General features: G+C 38.5%; 1 long non-coding RNA gene across 1 annotated transcript; it reads right to left on the bottom strand.

Annotated features, from left to right (window-relative positions):
• Positions 1–6,935: 6,935 nt before the first annotated feature.
• On the bottom strand, positions 6,936–14,822 carry LOC120317271. Its single transcript, XR_005559190.1, has 3 exons — positions 14,722–14,822; positions 10,598–10,661; positions 6,936–7,072 (listed from the first exon to the last, which is right to left on the bottom strand). It is a non-coding gene; the product is annotated as an uncharacterized LOC120317271 (long non-coding RNA).
• Between the last annotated feature and the right edge of the window lie 967 nt (positions 14,823–15,789).

Below are 15,789 nucleotides of genomic sequence, written 5' to 3'. Positions count from 1 at the left end.
GTCAGGTTGTTCAGCTCCCGTAGACTCCAGGTCTGATGTGGGGCCATCCGTCCAGTCCGGAGATTGTGAGTGATGTGCGGTCTGGGAGGGTGGCTGTGGAGTGTTGGAGGCCATAAATTGAGCCACAGCCTGGGCTATCATGGACTGGAGCAAGTTTGGGTTCAGGGCCTGGTTCTCAGGGAGGCGAAGCCCTGCTGCAGTGGGTGTAAATGTGGCCTGGGGCCCTGAGGTGTCCTGACCAGTCATACCCCTCCCTGAGGTCACCGCTATGCTTGAGTCTGACTCGGCAATTCCTCGGGGGGGAGACCAAGCCCCTGGGGCCGAGGCACTATGTGAAGAAAGGGGCTCAAATATAGACCTCCCCCTTGTGCCTGCCAAATCTGGGGATACCGTTCTCGGTCCTTGGCCCCCTTCCTCTCTCTGTGACTCCCTGCTTAGTCGGGCTCGCTTGGTGGTGCTCTTTCCACTTGCCTCTGATTGGCGACTTCTCTTGACCGACTCGCTGCCTCTCTCCGCCATGACGGTTGCTCTGGTCTCAACCTTGGCAAAACGCCCCCTCAGCATTGTAGTTCACCAAGGGAGTCTACAGAGATAATTCAGCCCTAGAGGGGAAGGGCGGGGAACTGATGTGGGCACCCCGATCACTCAGGATCGATCAGGCCCTCCCTGGTCGGAGCTGCTCTCTGAAGCGTTGGCCACCGATGATCGAATGCTGCCTTCAGAAGAAGATTCCAGGCAGCCTGGACTCCGGCCACAGCCCAAAAGGCCTCCAGTGGCTTTAGCCACGCCCAAAATGGCCGACGATGAATTTAGCAACAATTAAAATGTCCACCGGAGCCTCAGCCTCACTCAAATTGGGCGCTGAGGCCTCAGCCACAAACAAAATGGCCACCGAGGCTTCAGCCTCACTCAAAATGGCCACCGAGGGCTTCAGCCACAAACAAAATGGCCGCCGAGGCTTCAGCCTCACTCAAAATGGCCGCCGAGGGCTTCAGCCACAAACAAAATGGCTGCCGAGGCTGCAGCCTCACTCAAAATGGCCGCCGAGGGCTTCAGCCACAAACAAAATGGCCGCCGAGGCTTCAGCCTCACTCAAAATGGCCGCCGAGGGCTTCAGCCACAAACAAAATGGCCGCCGAGGCTTCAGCCCCACTCAAAATGGCCACCCGTGACTTTCGCCACTCCCAAAATGGCCGCCGGAGGTAATTCAAAATGGCGGCCGCCAATTTGGCGCCTTAAAAAGGCCCAGAAAACAAACGGCCGTTGGAACGAGGCCTTGAGGCCCGGGTTGTGAGCTGCGACGAGCCCTCGTTCGGGTGAATCGCCTGGGCTCCTAAGCAGCTGGTGGCATGCAATTAGGTCGGCTGAGCTCCGAAATTTGGGTCGCGCCCAATTCCTCACCTGTTGCTGCCGGCTGTGAACGAGGGACCTGGGAGTCTCCCTGCCGGCCTGGCAAGGCTCGACGATCGTTGCGGAGCCCTCAGCGCAATCGGCAATGCCTCCGACGATCAGCTGGCAGTCGGAGGATCGCAAGGCAGCTCCGGAAAAAAACGAGTGATTTTGAAGGTTAGAATTGTTGTCCCTAACTGATTGAAACAAACAAGGGGAAACTTCCCCCCCCAGGGGGAGGGGGTGCGGGTCTGTCAGCCTAAATAGGCTTCAGACTGGTCTAATTGATCCTTTTTCCTAGCTAATAATCGATTCAATTCAACAATAAAAAACAATTAATACTAATAGCCTAAGCTAGACAATTAAATGGAATCTAACAGTCTTCTGCTCCAGGAGCGAAGACAAAACGCGTCTTAGAGCAAATAGGACTAAGTCTAAAACTGGGGTGCACTTGGCACAGAGGGGGCGTTACCAATTTCAGACTTAGTCCAATTGGAGCAGATAGATTAAGACAACCCATCCGTGGGTTCTCCATCCAATCATGCTGGAGAATGTCTTTCTAGGGAACCCAGGTGGCCTTTTCTCCAAAGATATCACAGAGGATGGTCATGTCTAGATCTTGTAAAGTGGGTGGATTCTACTTGGAGAAATCAGCCCTGAAGCTAACATAAACCCAGTTGTGTAAGGTTTGATAGATAAACATCAAAATCTTCTACTGGGTCTAACTGCTTATCGGCAATGCTGCAGATCCTGCAAAACAGGTCTTATTCTGCTGAACTAGCTGCTATTGGACAATAATGATCTGTTGTATTTTGGCCCGCTGTACTTTCTGAACTGCTTCAAAAGAAGCTCTACATAAAATGAATTACAGCAGTCTAACAAAGCCATGACATTGACAGTCTTTAATGCTTCCAGGTTAAATATTCTTCTAAATAAAGTGGTAATTGTGTGGATTGTTTCACATGGACAAGAAATGCACCAGGAAAACGCTCTCCCTCTTATCTTTTCCAACTGTCAGGTTTTATAATGTAATCAGAAATCTTTCCATAAATGTTAACTGCACATTTTAGGAAAACCAGTAAGATTTAGATAGCAGTAATAGTTCCAGGCCAGAAAAACAAAATGAAACAAAAATGGGAATATTTTCTATGGCTCTTGTGCTTAATTTAAAACATTATCTTTTGATTAGGACCTTCTCAGAATTGGTTATAAGAGAACAGCTATATAAAATAATTTGCTTTATAGGGAAAAAAATATAGTGTTTCCTGTGGAGTGTTCATTTTTTGTGAATTTAGGTATGAATCTAAGGTATTGCTTTGGATTCTATGTATGAAATGAGTCCTGGTTGCTATTAGCTAGCATGAAAAAAGTGCAGTGCTATCATTTTACTTTTCAACAAAATGGGATGAAATTTGCAGGAATAGTAGAATTTTTTTAAATTGATGAAGCTCATCTGATTTGATTCTTGGCTCTTATAGGTGTGGTTTTAGCACTGATTTTAAAACTATTTTAATGTTGATTCATATTAATCTATTTTTCACTTGTTTCTGCAATTAAGCCACCTTGTAGGATAGATGGGTCTCTCGCGCGCGTGCGCATGCACACACACACACACACACACACACACACACACATATATATTCTGAGGTTTTCGCGGGTGTTTGTATGTAGGTCTTTGGTTGTTCAGGTTTTCTCCCGCATAAAATTGGAAGTGTCTTGGCGACGTTTCGACGAAGTCCCATTCGTCATCTTCAGGCTGATGTTTTCAGCTTCATGCTTCGAGGAGCAATGTGTGGTCTTAGCTGTTTAGGTTAGTCTGAGTTGCAGGGGAGTTTAAGATGTTGAGCTGCCTTGCTATTTTTTGGCTTTGCGTTCATGGTCGTGCCTCATCTTCATGGAGAGTGTCAGTTTGCTTCATGTATGGATTGGAGGGGTTTAAAGTATATTTGTCATCAGTTCAGACTGGTCTTCTTCTTGTTCCACTTTCAGCTGATTTAAGTAAAAAGTCATGTTCAATGTTGTAGTTGTTATTTGGTTGTCTGGGTTCTCTAAATTCTCAATGTGGTGTGTATGTAGGTCTTCAGCACCTTCCATATGAGTATTGCTTCCTTCAGTTTCTTTTGGTGTTAGAATTGCACATTTTTTTTTGAAATCAAGGCTTGGTTATCAGAGTTCTGAGTAGGTTGTAGCTGGTATTCTTTAAAGTCTATTTTAGTGTTAATTCCTTATTTTTCTGTTGCATTTGAGTTGTAAGTTCATCAGTTGAAATCTGGACTGCATTTTGTAGCTTTAAGGTGGTGCCTTTATCTTTCAGTCTGGAATTCATTAGCTCAGTAGCCTCTAGAATTTTTTCAAGTAAAAGTTTGTAGTTAAGTTGTGGGTAGTATTCCTCCATTTCTGTGGTGTTTACAGATAGTCCTTTAGTGGAGGCTATTTTTGATAAAAGCCAATAAATCTACACCTCCACTATAGAGAGTTGTTTTCACCACCCAGCTGTTTCAAGTTCTTATCTTTTTTGATAGTGTCAAGGACAAATCTTAGTCTCACAGGTCTCCCAGTCAGAAAAGAAAATCACTTGCTGTACCAAATTTCACCATAAGATGTCACCAATAACACGTTAAATCTTTTCCCAAACTCAAGTCAGGCTTTTATCCAGTTTTTAAAAAGAAAAAATATTCTTTCTTTTTTTCCAGTTTAACTGATAGGTAAGATAGTAAGTCTCTGTAGGAATAGAAACTTTTTGGGACCCAGGTATCCAAAAATTACAAGTCCAGTTATTTCGTTGTTTAGTTTAGTTCTTTTCTTTTTTTTTTTTGCTTGTTTTCCATAGCTTTATATTCCAAGAGTAGGCAGAAGCCGCCAAATAAAGGGGGAAAAAATTCCAAAGGTTTTTACAGGAAAGTAGTTGGAAAGCAAGAAAGGTAAGGTAAAGCCTCACCCAATTCCTCCATGTTGCTTTTGTTGTGCTTGGTAGTGCTTTTGGCTTTTGGCTGGAACGACTTAGTGATTGACCATGTTAATGGCTGATCTTTTCTTCATCAGTCCAAAGGAGCTGCCTCAGATCAAAGGGAACGGCTGCCACCCTTCCATGATCTGTCGAGGGTCCTCCTCAGCGGTGGTCGCCCCTCCATGGTGGCTTTAGACCCTTTCCAGGGTCTACCGACAAAAGGAAACCAGACGGCAGAAAGAGCTCTCTGTCGATACGTCTGCTGGTGCCGCGATCTGGAACCAGATATTTAGGATTTAGACCTATAAGGGAAATAAAAACTAGTTATTAGAATAATAGTTTTGAATTATAATATAGAAGATGGATTGATGATGATAAAGGTTATTTTATTAGTAAGTGATGATATTAGGATGAGAAATAGAATATGATTGTGAAATAAAGTAAGAATTTATCTGAGTAAATAATAAGTGTATCTTAGATATGATAACTATTTTGTAATGAACTAAGGGAACTGTGGGTTATCCGAAACCTAAATACTATGGACATTACGCTAACTGGAATACTATAACTGAAATTAGATAAAAGTTAGAAACAGGACATGGAGGCATTTAAGTCAAAAGATATTGATAAATGTTTTAACCTATTGAGTTATAACTAGCAATGTATTAATTTGAATGTGATATAATAACCAATGGAAACAGAGAGGAAATTTTTGATGATGTAATCTGACATATGTATGAAAGTGCCTGTTATTGGACTATGGTTTACCCAATCACCATGTTGCTTCCTTAATAACTGGAGCTTTGTAAAATTGGAAAATTAATAAAACTTGTTTTTTTAAAAAATGAAAATAAATCACATTCCCCAATTAGCTTGAAGCGTAGGCTTCCTTTTCGGTTCTCCAGGCCCACCAAATCCTTATCAGCTCTGGTTACAATAACCTTGTTTCTCACACTAGGTTTTGTGTGTTATGTCTAGCTAGACTCTCATTCATGTCCTCCCTCCTAGCATCATCCAACTCTAAAAGCAAAAGGAAAAAGATGGCTACATTTCCATCTGTTGTCAATGCAAAAACATCCAATGTTAGCAGCGTTGACATCTTTCTTGAATACATGCTTTTGAAAAATAATTTATTTAGGAAACACTGTTCATAATATATTGGAAACTACCTCTTATACAGCTGGTTCTGAATTTAATGAGATATGTTGAAGATGTATATCCACCTGTTACTTCTAACAAATGAATCTTGATATTGCCATTGTTTCAGCAATGTAATTTTTTGCTAAATGAAACTCAGCAAGACTCTAGTGTGTCTCCCAAAGTATTTTTCATAATTAATGAAGCTTTCTTTCTTAGCAAGCTTCCTAACACTATAATGTCATACACAGCTGCTGATGAATAAGGCCACTTTGTTTGTTTTTCATTAAAAATTTTCAGTACCATAAAAGTATATAAAATTAAAAGAATCTTAAAATCAGTATAAACAATGACAACCCCCCCAAAAAAAACAACAGAATAGAATACCAGAGTTGGAAGGGATCTTGGAGGTCTTCTAGAACAACCCCCTGCTCAGGCAGGAAACCCTATACCATTTCAGACAAATGGTTGTCCAATCTCTTCTTAAAAACTTCCAGGAATGGAGCATTCACGACTTCTGGAGGCAGGTTGTTCCATTGATCAATTGTTCTGTCAGGAAATTCCTTCTTAGTTCTAGGTTGCTTGTCTCTTTGATTAGTTTCCATCCATTGTTTCTTGTCCTGCCTTCCAGTCCTTTGGAGAATACATTGACTCCCTCTTCTTTATGGCAATTCATCAAATATTGGAACACTGCTATCATGTCACCCTTAATCCTTCTTTTCATTAAACTAGACATACCCAACTCCAGCAACCGTTCCTTATATATTTTAGTCTCCAGTCCTCTAATCATCTTTGTTGCCCTTCTCTGCACTTTTTCTAGAGTCTCTTTTTTTTACATCATGATAACCAAAAATGGATGCAGTATTCCAAGAGTGGTCTTACCAAGACATGTGATCTTAATTCTATAGTTCTGTTAATGAAGCCTAGGACTGTGTTGAAACTTTTGGCAGCCGTAGCATACTGCTGGCTCATATTTCAATGATTGTCCACTAGGACTCCAAGATCCCTCTCATAATTATTACTATTGAGCCAGGTACCACCTATACTATATCTGTACATTTGTTTTTTCTTGCTTAAATGTAGAACTTTAGTCAAGATCCTTCACTATCTTAAGCCTGTCTTTTGGAATGTTGGCTATTCTTGCCAGCTTGGTGCCATCTGCAAATCTGATGAGTTTCCCATCTATCCTCTCATCTAAAGGACAAAAAGAAAAATGAAAAGAAAGAAAACAAAGAATTTGACTCCTATCCTTCTTTCTATCAAGTAATCACCATCTCATTATTTCCTCTTCCTCTTTGACTCTGTTTACTCCCCCAAATCCATAAACCATCAATTTGGTTTTTTCTTCTTTCAACAAAAAAAAAAAAAATGTCCATATAAGGCTTCCAGTCTTTTTTTTTTATAAAAAAATATTTATTTTATTTTATTTGCCCTGACCAAACTGATTAGCTTTGCCATTTGCCCAAGCTTCCTTAAGTCGTTCTGAATTCAATGGCACTAATTTAGGACCTCAGCCTAAATTACTGATTAAATTCCCAGTCCATATCCATTTTTCATGTATTTCATCAAACGTTCATTCCATCCAATTTATATTTCATCCTGTGAATAAAAAAGAGAAAAGAAAAGAAATAGGAAATTTCACATTTATTTCTACAGTGTTCATTCTAGCATGCACAGTCTTGACACAACTTCCCTAATATGAACATTTCTATATAAGTTTCTATATATGCTCTAATGCAGTTTTTGAGCCAGGAAATGTGCTGTTAAAACTTGGAGAAATGTACAATAGGCGGTATGTTATTAAGTTTAATTCATCCTATTTATTTCAAAAAGCAAGAGTCTCCTGCACTATTACCGGTTGCATCTCCTAAAACCACTCAGAGTAAAATAGCATTTTTAAAGTGTGTGTGTGTGTGTGTGTGTGTGTGTGTGTGTGTGTGTGTGTATTGCATGAATGAATACATTCTTGCTTTCCCAGAGAATACAATGGCTAGAAATATGAGTACATTACAAGTATATCATTTCACTGAAAATCTTAATTTTCAGATTTGTTTTTTTTTTAAAGTCCCAAATTTATTGTATGAAAACTGCACTTTCTGTCACATCTAAAGCTGTTCTTGTTCATAAAGCTCAGTAAAACAGTTTAGAATATTGCTTTGAACCTGCACCAGATGTTAAAAGTATTAACAACAAAATGGCTTTTTAACTTTAAATGCTACTTAAGGCAAAATGCTAAACTGATTTGTATAACTATATGAGAAAGAAGCATAACTATTCATGCATTAAGCAAATGATATAGTCATCATATTTTTTTATTTCAAAGTCCATCCCAGGCCCTTTTCTTTATTAAATTCCAATTAAAATTTAGTTGAAGGACAGTAGTTAGAAATGAAAACCTTACTTTAAAAATTAAGTCTACCATTAGCTGTTAGGAAGGTACAGAACTTTCTGTATTTGGCATCTATTAATATTTTGAATAGTACTGTACTTTTTAAGCCGAATGTGGGAAAATTCTCATGTGGGATTATTAAATCAGTTGATTTGCATTCTAATGGGAACAAATGTTTGGGATTGCATTGTTAAAATGCTAAAATGGTGTGTGTATAATTATTCTGCAGCTTACATTTACAAAATAACCCTCCCCAAACATTTAAAAAAATAACTAAAGAGACAGCACATACAGTACCAACGGCTGGAGGGGAAGTGATTAGGGTAATTTAAACTGTTCACAAATGACTTCAGGACAGAATCAAATGCATTTCTTTGCTTTTGCTGGGCTTCTTTCATTATCTTTAAACAGCCTGCTGCAATGCCTGATCCCTCAAGAAGACTCACCAAAGTCTTTTTCAGTGGACAATTTCCCTTTGTATTGATTCATCGTTTTGCAATTCCATTCTAGGCTGACTCCCTCCAATGCTTTGCCTGTGTTTGTCTATTTTGTAACAGCTCTGTTGTGTCTTCTAATACCTTTAGCTTTATCACATCAAGTCAAGCTTTCAAACGTTAATCCCTTCATGCTTTAATTTCATATTCTATTACCAGACAGAATGCAAAGATTGTTTCTTTATCTCTCTCTCTTTTATTTTTCCCCAACAGGGAATAATGCCTTTGGCTACTCTTTGGCCATTCTGCCTTCATTTCTACAAGCTTTAGGTTAACCACCAGATCCAAAATTTTCAAATGAATAGTGTTTTTATATTCTCTTGTTTAAAGGAGTGTCAGCATTGTCACTATTTTCCTCCTAAAACAATACATGTATAGCACACAGAAGTAAAAGAATTTATTTTGCAGATCTTATAGGCCTTTCGAAACAAAGCCTGCTTGTGCAATGTAGCTGAAACTAGCTGCTGTCAATTTCTTTCCTACCACCTTGTGAATTGTTTAGATTGAAACAAGAAGACAAATAAATGCTGACACTACTACTATTACTCTACAGTAGAGGAAACCTGGTTGTGAAAATTCATAAGAGAGTGTTATCTAAGCAAACACTGAAGCAGTAGGCATGAGTTTAAATGGACTCCAGAAGTTGGTAGAGAACAGGAAGGCCTGGAGGAAAGTTGTCGATGGGGTCACAATGGGTCAGACACGACTTTGCAATTAACAACAACAATCTAAACAAAAGAGTATTCACAACTATTAAAGTATCCTTAACAAAAATCCCAGCTGAATCCAACAGGACATTTGTATAGATACATATGTATTTAACAAAACTTTGTAAATTAATTTGAATAATTTAATCTTATTGCAACAAATATCTCATAGTTTAATACCTGATAGTAATAGAATGTTTTTGTTTTTGTTGTTGTTGTTCTATGGTGTTTTTACAGGTGTTTTACACCTGATAGTAATAGAATGTTATTGTTGTTGTTGTTGTTGTTCTATGGTGTTTTTACAGTAGCCAGGAGACCATAATGCTGTTGCAGCATTAATAGTTTGGCTTGCCAAGGAACAAGCCCTGTTATAGGAAATACTTGCATGCTTCCCAAGGTATGCCATGGGAGAGTGAACTGGCTTTGCACCAGAAAGAAAGATGAACAACTTCTGCAGCATCACCCAAAGTCCCCCTCTTTCCCAGAGCTGCCTCAAAAGTGGGTACTGCAACCAGGAAGGTTCGGATCCATCAGGAATCTGAATGCCTACACAGAGCACCAACTCATCTCCCACCAAAGTGGGACCTATCTACAGTATCTACTTGCATAAAACATGCTTTCAAGCTGCTAGGTGGACAGAAGCTGAGGCAGGTCATAGAGCCCACCCTGGCACACAGAACGAGGGCTCAAACTACCAGAACTGATAGTATCTCCAGCATCATTAAGCCACTGAGCCACCATCCCTTTGCTTTGTTTTATTAGATATTCCTTGACTCCAAATAATTCTGGGGGTTCATACTACACCACACACTATAAAAGCAATATTTTATTTATTTATCAAATCTGTATAGCCACCTATCTCATAAGAAGTGATTCTGGGCATTGTACAACAATCAAATAAAACCAGTTAAAACACAATCATTATAATACTGTAACATTGTTTCAGGTGTGACATCAACCAAGGTCGGCAGTGTTACAATTCCTGTGACATTTGCCACATTGCTAATCTCAGCTGATGCCTAACACCTAGCTGGGTGTATCTCCAAATAGATTATCTCCCCTTCTGAATCCTTTCAGTAATACAAGTCAGGTTGGCCATCTCATCCATAACTAAATCATTGATGAGGGAGGCCTTATTACAGGTTGACCTGGCTTTTAGAAGCAGTAGCCAGAATCCAGGGCCACAGAATACTAGACAGAATATTGGAATACTGGACAGAATACTGGAACACAAAGCTGGATAAGGCAATGGTCTTGAGCTCCCTGAGAGCAGTCCACTTGTTTTCTATCATCAAATCTCCCCCTATCACTACAGTAATTCTATTACCTCCATTCCTACATGGCAGCTCCATCCCCAAATCCACCCCCCCCAAAAAAAAATATCAAGGACCTCTCACTGTCATCCCCAATCAATTTAAGGAGGGAATCAATTTAGCTTCACTAGGTCTCATCAGGGTACCCAGCTATCACTTATCCACAGCCATAGCATTCAAACAACTCATTCATACAAATTAACTCTCACAGGAATTCTCACCTGCTCATCCCATCAGCTGGTTGCCTTCTATTCATCCACCAATAATTCCTCATCTAACTCTTACCTAGAAGGAAGAATCAGAGTCAGATGAACCACTTGTTGAGATAGGTGGCTACATAAATGAAATAAATAAAAACAAACAAGAATAAGAGAAAAAAATAGTACCATTATTCCTTATTCTTTGAAGAATATTTGTATAATAATGTTTATCCAATTAATGTGCCAAAGGTTTTTTTTATATCACTTACAGAACCTTTTTTCCTCTCTTGTCTTTATAGTTGCCAAATGAATAATTAGAAGATGAATCTGTGGGTTCCACTATGGAGAAGAAAGCAATACTATCTCCTAAAAATCAAATGGAACCCAAAGGGCAAGATAATAGACTAAGAAAAACAACAGCACTGGTATAGAAAGAGGATTTGGGGGCTTTACAAACTCTGAGATCAGACCTGTACTTCTCAATTCATTTAGAAAATGTTTTCTCTTAGTTTCTTCCTTTAAAAAACCTGCTGCTACTGCCTTAAAACTCAAGATTGGGCTTTTCCTTACTTTGATTTGATCCTCCCACACAGCTGACTGTTAGGAAAACCCTTTGTAACTGTAGTTTTGAAATATTGATTCTAGCTTTCCCCTAGGAAGCAGAAACCAAGTTCAAATGGAGAGTTTTTCCGTCTAGAAATTTCATTGAAATTCAAACACCATTCTCGGCTATGTTGCCACAGCATACTTAAATGGGTCATATGTGGAGATTGTTTGTATCATGTGAGCATTGTATCCCCAAAAATGTTTGAGTTATTTAGGATTTAACTATTATCTCCTAGTTGGCTGTGGCAAATGAACAGAGCAAAAAGTTATCTTTTAGTTCCAACTATCAACAGAAAAAGGAAATTATTTGGCAAGTCTATAAAAAGAGGACTACTCTAGGAATCCCATCTCTCTCTCTTTCTTTAACCCCCCATCCTCCCCAAAAAAACAATTACAGAGAAAATTGAACAATGAAAAAAAAAGTGGAGTAAGCTCCCGCCAACTCTGATTGGGTTTGCAATCAAGGTTTACAATAATAATTCCCAGGGATCAGCAAATATGCCAGGATGGTAGTCAGCTAAGTCAGTCATATCATTTCAACAGCATTTCTCATGGATGCCTCCAAAGCAGGCTCAAATGATAGAGAAGAGCCTGCTTCAGGAACTTGTTAAGAGGGCATGGTAGAGCATCTGGAAGACATGGGGGACTCTGAACCAGGAGGAGATGGGCAAGAAGAGGAGGGGAGACCAGGACTTTCAGAAGGATCAGATGAGCAGCTGGATGACAATGGGAAGGAAGAAATGCAGCTGCAGCCAAGAAGCTTGAAAAGCCAGTTAGAAACAGAGAGCAGAGAAGGGGCACAGCTGCAACTGATGAGCAGGGATGAGGAGGAGCTGCCTGCTCTCAGGGTCCTAGGGTGTACAGGGTTGAGAGAAGAGAAGTGCAATGGAGGTTGGTGAGGCTACTTGCAAAGAGGCAGCCTCATCCCTTCTAAATAGTTGCATTGGCTAGGAGCTATTTATCCTTGCAAGTGGAGCAGAGAGGAAACATATGTAGAACTCTTCCATTTTGTGTTTGTCCAGCCACTGTGAACCTTGTCTTGGAACTTCACCTTTGACTGTTTCTGGGCTTTGCCTTATGGGATTGGATTTTGGCTTGTGGGATTTGTGTTTTGGACCATGGATTTTAATTTACTGGATTTGCTGCATGTTTTCCCTGACTTGGGAAAGTGGATTCATTGGGTCTTGTTCTGGTTCCTGTGTGGGGAATCCTGAGGAATACTATTTGGAGCTGATGAAGTCTCAAGAACAGCTTCAAACCCTTGGGGTGTGTGCGTGTGTGCGTGTGTGAGTGAGACAGAATAGTATTTAATGTGATGCTTCTTTAGCTTATCAGTATATTGTATGTATTCAAGTAGATTATTTCTTTAAGATCAGTGTGTGTTGAACCCATCCCATACTTTCCTATGTTTCTACATTATCCTGAACCTAAATGATCAAACATGACCTCCCTCTATTTAATATTGATTGGAAAGGTTCACAGGAAAATCTGCCCTCACCAAATCTACATGATCAGTTTAGGATCTGCATAAAGTTTAACTCCCTTTTTGCCCTGCAGAAGAATTATAGTTTGAAAACAACTAGAGGACTGTGTATTAGTTCATCAAACTGATTACTGTTTCTTCCCACTGAAGCTACTTCTTCTATGGCTGTATGAGATATCTTTAATCAGTCTTCCCTGATTAATGCTCTACTACAGAGCTGTATATACCTTCACTTGATGCATTTTATTTATTTATTGATTGATTTTCTTTCCTTTTTAATCTATTACAATTTTGTGCCTCTTGGTGGGATTCCAGAAATAAAAAAAAAATACAATACGCAACAGAATATAAAATAAAATAGAAGAAATATTCTTAAAAATGTATCATTCATTTAGAGTAAAGCACTGTCTCCATAACATTTAACATTCTGGTATTGTTAATTAAGTGATTCAAAGCCCTCCAGAAGAGTTCTACCTTAACCAACTTCTAGAAAAGTAGCAAGATCCAGGGCAAATTGTACTTCCCATTAAGGTTCTTCCATAAAAAGGGGGCTATGGTGAAACAGTATCTCCTCTTAATCTTGCTTCCCCCAGTTTTGCAGAAATTAGTAAATGTCCCTATAATTCATAGCAGATACATTGATTCTTCTCAGAGAAGGTAGTTCTGCACGTATCTTAGTTTATAGAACTTTGATTTGCACCCAGAGATTTACTTGAAACCAGTGTGAGACTGGAAGCGTTGATGCAATATGTGCACGGTATAAACTACCACTAAGTAAATGCACCGCTGCATTTTGTACCAACTTTACTTTCTAAATAGCCTTTAAAGGCAGCCCCATGTTGAGCATATCATTACTATGTAGTAATCCAGACAGGTATAATGAGAATATGAGATATTGTTTCATATTCTTCCTTCTTTGTCATATGGGCTATGCATTATATAAAATACAAGAAGAAAAAAGAGTCAGAGAAACTTGCACACACACACACACAAATAGAAGTTTTGGGACAGCTATAAAAAGAAGATGGTTATTTGTTCATCCATTGTATTCTCCGTTTACAGTTTCAGTGCTAAAGGGTTATGTTGCACTATCTATCAAAGTGAAACAAAAACCAGAGAGTGATCAACCTATTGGTTTACACGTAGTCAACACCCTTCTAAACTACCTATTCTCTGGGCAAAAAGACAGGTTGTTATTCAACTCAATAGCAACAATGTCAACAGCAAAGCTCCTTCATATTACTATATTTTGTTACTCTGTTTCAGCTTAAGAATAGCAAAGCTGATCTGTTCAGAAAAATATTTTTAGCTGGTTATGCTCCTTTATATCTTTTTTTAAAAAAATGTAATTAAAGAAGGCAAATGTGTCTCACATGTAGCAGAAGTACTTCACTTCTGCCAAGTGTAACTAAATAGAAGGCAAAGTACTATGTTTTCTATACAATTGTGGTTGGACAAGGGCTGACATATTTAATAGCATGATTTTTAAAAAGTGCTATTATTTTGCACATAGCTTACCTGCAAAATTCATCTTAGCTTCTATTAAGCTGAAAAGTAATATATAAAAAGCTTCCACAAATATTATGTCAATTCATAATATTAATATCTGGATCAGCATTTATGTATATCACTGAATATGCAGGATATGTTCTTAATAATTGTTATTAGAAAAGATGTTAAGATTACTTTTTTTCCAATAAAAGATTTCCCATACAAATTACATTGTAACAATATCCCTTTTCTAATAATCCATCCTTACAAGCCTTACATTCAGGAACGTTCTTTGTTGTATATATTAAAAAATGCATAGTTATCATAGTATCAGAATTTGTCTATTCTGCTAACATATTAAACATGGATGAAAGTGAAAAGTTGGAAATCAAGAAAAGAAAACAATGAAATATTAAGTTGATGATACAGAGAGGTAGACAATGTCAAGTCTACTATCCAGTTGTCAGCCTGCATACAAACCTTACGATATTTTCTTTCAATGGAAGTGATTAGTTCATGAGCTCGATGAGTCATATTTAAGTCATATTTAATCATTAATTCTTACCAGAAGACTGGTGGCTTTGCACATTTATAGACTGGCCCTATAAAACCAGCTTGGTGTATTTCAGTCATGTCTCTGTGCCAAAGATATGCGATCAACAAACTGAAGTAAGAGGATTTCTTTGTAGTCATGTTTATCCTTATTATTACTTTTTTCCAGAAAAAAAATGTGACGTATATTCCCAAAAGAGGAGTAAAAGATTAGCTTAAGGTGCTTTATTGCCTCCAGCATTCAACATTTGCTTGGATGTCTAAATAGTAAAACCTCAGGAATCTAATGTACCTTTTTCTTATTGTTGATGAGCCTCAGGCAGAGATCTAAAATGGATAAGTTGATAATACCAAAAGTACACTTTGTACTTGATTGTTTAGTTTTGATTTTATCTCCTCATACCATTTGGAACTAGTAGTGCATGGTTATGTAGTTCTTTGGGAACCAAAGAATTGGGAATACTTATTTACTTTTATGATGTATACAGATCTGTGGCATTTGTAATATAACTGGTGAACTGTTGCCATTATTGTCCTTAGACCAAATTTGGTACTCTTTCATCAGTATGTACCATCATGTGAAATATTGTAGTTCACACACATCTTGAAGGATTGTGAAGTTTTATAACATTATCTTCTGAAGATGCTTGAAGCAGATAAAAAAAACATTCCCAGTTTATGTAATACATATACATAGTTCTGTCAACAAAAACACAAAGTTTGTTAGAAAAAGGAGGGGGGGGACAAACTGGACTGCAGCCCATGCTGTCAAGTTTGGTTCTAATATGATTTGATCCTAAAGCTGCTTACTTAGATAATGGTGACATTGTTCCTAAAATTTGGTTTTGGATATGAAAGAGTCATTATTTCATAATTTAGATAAGATGAAACTGGCTATATTTATCGGTAACTGCAATACTGCAGCTGCATAGATAATGCTGTCTATGATTTTGCTCCTGCTCTCTACAGATAATCCCTAAACTATCTATTATAGATTGTTTTGGGAGGAACAAAAGGAAGTCTTCAGCTCATTGACCAAACATGAGATTATATTCATTTTTGGTTGTTTATTTTCCCCCAA

This window comes from Crotalus tigris, unplaced genomic scaffold (assembly GCF_016545835.1).
Source record: "Crotalus tigris isolate CLP2741 ecotype Arizona unplaced genomic scaffold, ASM1654583v1 scf7180000019576.727907, whole genome shotgun sequence".
In the NCBI taxonomy this organism is placed as follows: domain Eukaryota; kingdom Metazoa; phylum Chordata; class Lepidosauria; order Squamata; family Viperidae; genus Crotalus; species Crotalus tigris.
Note: the sequence above shows the minus strand (reverse complement) of the source record. Positions and strands in the feature narration are given on the sequence as shown.